Source organism: Sinocyclocheilus grahami, unplaced genomic scaffold (assembly GCF_001515645.1).
Source record: "Sinocyclocheilus grahami isolate Dianchi unplaced genomic scaffold, SAMN03320097.WGS_v1.1 scaffold396.1, whole genome shotgun sequence".
NCBI classification, from domain to species: Eukaryota; Metazoa; Chordata; class Actinopteri; order Cypriniformes; family Cyprinidae; genus Sinocyclocheilus; species Sinocyclocheilus grahami.
The window spans coordinates 244,640-252,619 of NW_015505575.1; positions in this window are offsets into that span (position 1 = coordinate 244,640).

Below are 7,980 nucleotides of genomic sequence, written 5' to 3' on the forward strand. Positions count from 1 at the left end.
ATATAAGACCTTACATCTCACAGTGCATGTCAGAGCAAATGAGAATTATGAGGTCAAAGGAACTGCCTGAAGAGCTCAGAGACAGAATTGTGGCAAGGCACAGATCTGGCCAAGGTTACAAAAAAATTTCTGCTGCACTTAAGGTTCCCAAGAGCACAGTGGCCTCCATTCCTTAAATGGAAGACGTTTGGGACGATCAGAACCCTTCCTAGAGCTGGCCGTCTGGCCAAACTGAGCTATCGGGGGAGAAGAGCCTTGGTGAGAGAGGTAAAGAAGAACCCAAAGATCACTGTGGCTGAGCTCCAGAGATGCAGTTGGGAGATGGGAGAAAGTTGTAGAAAGTCAATCATCACTGCAGCCCTCCACCAGTCGGGGCTTTATGGCAGAGTGGCCCGACGGAAGCCTCTCCTCAGTGCAAGACACATGAAAGCCTGCATGGAGTTTGCTAAAAAACACCTGAAGGACTCCAAGATGGTCTGATGAGACCAAGATATAACTTTTTGGCCTTAATTCTAAGCGGTATGTGTGGAGAAAACCAGGCACTGCTCATCACCTGTCCCAACAGTGAAGCATGGTGGTGGCGGCATCATGCTGTGGGGGTGTTTTTCAGCTGCAGGGACAGGACGACTGGTTGCAATCGAGGGAAAGATGAATGCGGCGAAGTACAGGGATATCCTGGACGAAAACCTTCTCCGGAGTGCTCAGGACCTCAGACTGGGCTGAAGGTTTACCTTCCAACAAGACAATGACCCTACGCACACAGCTAAAATAACGAAGGAGTGGCTTTACAACAACTCTGTGACTGTTCTTGAATGGCCCAGCCAGGGCCCTGACTTAAACCCAATTGAGCATCTCTGGAGCGACCTAAAAATGGCTGTCCACCAACGTTTACCATCCAACCTGACAGAACTGGAGAGGATCTGCAAGGAGGAATGGCAGAGGATCCCCAAATCCAGGTGTGAAAAACTTGTTGCATCTTTCCCAAAAAGACTCATGGCTGTATTAGATCAAAAGGGTGCTTCTACTAAATACTGAGCAAAGGGTCTGAATACTTAGGACCATGTGATATTTCAGTTTTTCTTTTTTAATAAATCTGCAAAAATGTCAACAATTCTGTGTTTTTCTGTCAATATGGGGTGCTGTGCGTACATTAATGAGGAAAAAAAATGAACTTAAATGATTTTAGCAAATGGCTGCAATATAACAAAGAGTGAAAAATTTAAGGGGGTCTGAATACTTTCCGTACCCACTGTATCTATTTTTTTATATATATATATTAAAATAGAAAGTTTTTTTAAAATTGTAGTATTTCACAATATTGCTGTTTTACTTTATTTTGATCAAATAAATGTTGAGCAGAAGAGATTTCAAAATCATTAATACTTGCAATGTTTCCAAACTTTTGGCAGGTACTTTAATAATAACAATTCTATCAATACTTGTATTATATTATATATGATTAATTATTATCATGATTAATAAATCTTTTTTAAATAATAAGTGCTGTGGTCGTGGTCAGATTTTCCTGCTTGTTTGTCTCTAGCTGGATGCCTGATGAATAACATTGATTCTATCAGTCGACAGCATATAGACTCTTTTTTCACATAATAAAAAACACACTACAAATTATATTTACAATTAAGCGAGAAAACAAAAATCCATACATGATTGCATATCTCTGTCAGTCACAGGTGACTTTATATAAGTGAATACACATACATCTGCTTATAACCTGATGCAGGTTTTGCCAAATTTCATGCATTTGCCATAAAACAAATGATTTCAGCCAGCACACACTACCCAACTAAATCTCACGCCAAATAACAAGAAAATGCAAAATAAATGGAATAATTTAGATTAAAATATGCATTATAAATTTCATAACCGTAAAGGGATCTTAATAAATATTTCTTTACAATAGGCCCCCCTACATAATCCAAAACGCTCCCTCAAACCATTAGGCTACAAATCTTTCATAGTGCTCATGATATGTGCCTGAAGCTACAGATGACTGTCTTTAATCAGCCTGGTCATGGTTTGTATTTATATTATTATATTTATTAGTATATTTATAGGCTATTAAATTGTGGTTTTGGGGTCTTTGAGACATCCATGAGCACACTGACATCCCTGTACAAATATATTACACACAGATTAATAACAGTCCTCTTTTTAATACAAACACTGGACTGTTTATTCAAACGTGTTGTTTGCTGCCTCGTGAGTTTCGTTTTCGTTTGTTTCAAACAGCAGGTGAACTGAAGGTGACCGCTTCTTTCATTCAGCTCAGTTCTCGGTAAGTACACGACGAAGAGACAGTTTTGTACTTCTTGTGTGTCGGTAATATTCTCGAAATGCGCTGTAAATGTAATAACGATATGGTCCTTCACTCTGACCGTCAACAATCGATGTATGCATGCAGTCTAAAGAATAATAATAATAATAATAATAATAATACATGCATAATGTGTGAAGACAGAAATCAAGACGCACCACATTTAAATTAACGTTAAATGCTCGATAGGCTTTTTTTTTTGCTTCACAGAACTACACCCTTCACAAAATGAAAATGAAACTAAACGTGTTCACTGTTATTTTGTCAAAGCGACCTGACAACAAATGCGGGGTGCAAGTGATCTTACATGTACATGATCTTATTAGCAATAGTAGCAAGTTATTCTTAGGCCTTTCTCTTTTTTTGTGAAATAAACAAGACTCGTTCCTACTATTTACTTAAAGCTAAAGTTTTCTTTCAGTTGCAGTTCGGAGGAACAGACCGTCAAAACAATGAACATTGACGAATATGTGAGTATGAATCTCTCTCTCTCACACACACACACACACACATGCGCACACACACACACACACATGCACACACACACATGCACACACACACACACACGCACACACACATGCACTCTCTCACACACACACACACACACACACACGCACATACTCACACACGCACACACTCGCACGCACACACACACGCACACACACACTCGCACGCACGCACACGCACACTCGCACGCACACACACACTCGCACACACACACGCACACACACACGCACACACACGCACACACACACGCACACACACACGCACACAGATGCACACAGATGCACACACACATGCACACACACATGCACACACACATGCACACACACGCACACACACACGCACACACACGCACACACACACGCACACAAACACGCACACACACATGCACGCACACGCACACACACACAAACAAACTCACACTCGCACACACACGCGCGCGCACACACTGCACACACACACAGATGCACACACACACACACACACACTCACACGCACACACAACATTGATCAGCTACTCACAATCTCTTGTATATCAATAGGGTAAATCATTTATCAGTTAAATAATTTTCTTTATTTTTTTTCCTTTATTTGAGAATGGATTCAAAACCACACACACACACACACACACACACAAACACACACACACACACTGGATCTAAAGATTGGAGACAACACTGAAAAACTTGATGACAGAATAAGAAACACTGCATCGATGATGTGCAGAAGATGCTATTTACTTCTCAAATCATGCTGGATAACATGGATCAGCTTATAGACTCTATACATGCTTTCTGTTACAGTCACAAATGCTTGACAGCTTCTGCCCTCCTAATACAACATCAAACATGTGTTTGCAGATAAAGTACAGTTTATTAAAATATGATTGTGATACACTGATAATGATTACCAAACAATATATACCCTATCAAGTTCTCCTGACATCTGTACCACAATTAAGTATTTAAATATTCAAAAACTCTATGTCTTTCTTAATCGGCTAACCCTTCAAGTCTTCTCACATTTTATAAAATGTCAATGCTCTGTTTTTTTTTTACTTAAGGCAAATCCTGCACTGTAAAGAAGCCCTTTGACTGGATAAGCGCTCAAGATAAATATAATAAACTAGGTCATTTTCCTGAAGTCACATGCTACCATGATCATAAGATGTCAGTTCAAAAATATACAAAGGCAGCGGGAGAGGCAGAACGATTAATAAAATATAGCTGCAAACAGCGATGACGGGCCCAAGCCCCGGTGGCACGGCCACCCCGGTGGTTTGAAGAAAACGGTGCACAGCAGGCACATGCATTCAGTCATCTGGCAGTCTGGTTGTTGGAATTACAGCAATGAAAGGGTTACTCTGGAATCAAGAGTGTGAAACAGATACACACAAAGATCTATCTAACTAATGGAAACTGAGAGAAAAGGGATTAGACTTAAAATATGTATTATCCAATACATGTGTACAACCTTAGCATTACAGCCTTCATCTGTCAGCTGAAATGTCTGATGTCTGCTGTTAGGCCCCAGAGCATCAGAAATTCATTGAAACTAAGCATGTTTCCTCAAAATGACTTGTTCTCTATATGTAAAAGGTTTTGAGGAGTTGGGACAATGCACTTTAAAGATATAAGACACTTAAGGCCCATTCACACCAAGCACGATAACTATAAAGATAACGATAAAGATATAGTTCTAAAAATCGTTCTCAATATTAAAGAATGGCAGAGTCCACACTACAACTATAACGATAACGGCACAGGGAAACGATATCGTTGGAACCACTTCCAGAACGATTTTTCCCAGCTGATGAACGATACAAACATTGACAGCCAATCAGAATCTATCCTGCTATAACAAGCTCGAGAATTTAAAGCGGCAGACGCACGTGCGCTTAGAATAAACAGACGACATTGTTCGCTGGTGTGGACGCTAATATCGTTATCTTTATAGTTATCATTCTTGGTGTGAACGGGGCTTTACTGTTTCCATTTATGTTCCGTTTACTTTAATGAATCGCCATGGCAAAACCATTCAAGATATCAAAAAACCATTCACAATTTAGCATCTTCAGTATCTTGGCATCATGTTAACAAATTTGGTTTGAATTGCATGATTCTCCTAGGAGGAGTATGCAATAAGGCACATCCTGAATAAAAAAAAAAATCCACATTCAAACCAAAATAGCCAACGTGCTGTTGGTCGGAGCTAATGACTAAATTTGAAAGTTGTCTGGCTTGATGAGAGCAATATATGTACCGAGTTTGGTGACTGTAGCCAAAACTAACCCCCTGTCTTTTGTCAAAAGGTGGCACTATAGAGCACCTGCTCCATGCCCACTTATGAGCTTTTGCCAGTTTCTAACTATCATTAATCCTGATGTGTGTATCGAGTTTCAAGAAAATCTAAGCATGTTAAGTACCTCATAAACACCTGAGAATAATATTAAAGTTTGACGCATTGCCATAGCAACAGTATTTAAGATATCAAGAATCCCTTCACAGCTTTACATCTGCCATGTTTTGATAATTCTGATGAAGTTTGAAGCAAATCAGGTAAAAATAAGAGTTGTTTGGGCTGATGAGCTCTATATGTGTATGAATTTTGGTGACTGTATAGGGGAAACGGTGTGTGCTACAGAGCTCCTCGAAAATGGCCATTTAGAAAGTATGTGGTACGGGGCCTCTCCGTGATCCCCCCCATGAGAATCTCTGTCTGCCCTGATGAATGCAGATTTCAATGTGTGTGCCAAATTTCAAGAGTTTTTGAGCAGGTTAAGGGCCCCAAAAGCCCGAAACGATTGAATAATAATAATAATAATAATAATAATCCTTATAAAAACAATAGTACTAATAATACTAATAATACTAGCTACGTTTACGTGGACAACTTTTGTTTCAATCGGAATTAAATCATTCTGTTTGATGAATCTGAATGTAGTGTTTACATGAAAGCTAAGCTACAGACACAAATGATTACTATGGTAGATCATTTAATAAAAATATTATTATAATATAAAATATAGATAAAATAGTGATTATGAACTACTTGATTGTGTAAGTGAAATTGACATAACTTCATAAGCATGTAAAACCCTTGTGTTGTATACTTTCCATAAAATAAAATTAAATAAAAATGCCATGATTAAGGTGTTTACATGAAGACTTTTCAGTCCAATTGAGCCATCAATTCAATTACTAACAGAGTATTTGGTTGCAGGTAAACACATTCAACATTTATTAGTAAACTCTTTAAAATGCATCATGTCTTTTTCCTTGAGCAAGTCTTTTTGTCGCTTTTTTTTAGCTCTCATTAAATAGTAACAGTATTGAGAATAGTGGTTTGTTTGTGGCAATCAATGAAAACAAATTACTATGGCTATTGCGGTCTTAAAATTAAAATATAACATTGTCATTTTAGCTTCTTTTTTTTCAGTTGCTTGGATTGTTTGCTTTATTTGATGTGCAAAACATGCAACAGCGTTTAGGCATGCATTTTGCCCCCATAAGAACAAATGGGTAAATGTGGTAACTGAGATTTGTTTTTCCTCGCTCTAAACCTCCTCCACAGTATATACAGTAGTTGACTGTATTTATTGTTTGTGTCACATGTGTTAAACAATAGAAAATTGCAATAGGCTGCAGTCTGTTCTATTTACAGTACATCCTACAGTACGTTAAAAGTATGAAGGTCTACTGGGACGAGATTTACTGAGTTGAAATATATAAATAGAGTCATATTTTTTAAAATGACTGAAATAATTTTGTATTGTTTTTTTTTTAATGTTAGGACTTGTATACAGCAGGCACTGAGGGTCAAGATGCTGGACCATCTCTGGATGACATCTATCAGTCATACTTCCTGCCAGAGGAGGTACTGACTAAAGAATAGAGCAATAGATTTTCTGAGCTCCATTATCTTTCCAGAATATCAGCAATATCAAATGCATGAATTAATACATTCCAAAGCATATTGTGCAAATGAAAATTGATTGTTTCATTACAATACATATATTTGTGATAATGTTTCAATTTACCAGTAAAATTGTTGTTTGATAATTATTTTTTCACATTTTTGTTCCCAGACTTTATATCTGTTGTCTGGTGTTTATCTAGTATAATCATACCATTCACAACAGTTTAGAATTCAAACACACCAGATTATTCCCTCCCTCAGTATTTTAAAGGGGTCATATGATGCTATTTTAAAGATCTTTATTTTGTGTATTTGGTGTAACAGAATATGTTGACATGCTTTAATGTTCAAAAAACACATTATTTTTCAAATTTGTTCCCAGACTTTATATCTGTTGTCTGGTGTTTATCTGGTATAATCATACCATTCACACCAGTTTAGAATTCAAACTCACCAGATTATTCCCTCCCTCAGTATTTTAAAGGGGTCAAATGATGCTATTTTAAAGATCTTTATTTTGTGTATTTGGTGTAACAGAATATGTTGACGTGCTTTAATGTTCAAAAAACACATTATTTTTCAAATACTGTACATTATTGTAGGTCCTCTATGCCCCGCCTCTCTCAAATGCATAGGGTCAAATGATGCTATTTTAAAGATCTTTATTTTGTGTATTTGGTGTAACAGAATATGTTGACATGCTTTAATGTTCAAAAAACACATTATTTTTCAAACACTGTACATTATTGTAGGTCCTCTATGCCCCGCCTCTCTCAAACACGTCGTTTTCAAAAAAGCCCACTCCTTTGACAAGCACAGTCTGCTCTGATTGGCCAGCTGACCCAGTGCATTGTGATTGGCCGAACACCACAAGCACGCGTCGGAAATGTAACACCCCTTACCCATGGCCGGACTTACCATTGGGCTTGAATGGGCTGCAGCCCAGGGGCCCCGCCTTGTAGGGGGCCCCGCCTTAACCCGTTTACATTTGTTCAGTCATGTCGTGCCAGTCAGAAATTATTAGCCGCATTTCAACTGCGCACATGGGCCAGCCGGGGCTAACAGCTTCCAGCTTCCAACTACGACATTCAAAGTCATAATCAAACAGCATAAACTGGAATTTATGATTTTTTTTTCACATAGAAAAACGACACACGTATGAAATCACGTCTGCGCCGAATCGCCGATTAATTTGTGATCACATGGCTACTTTAAACGGTTCC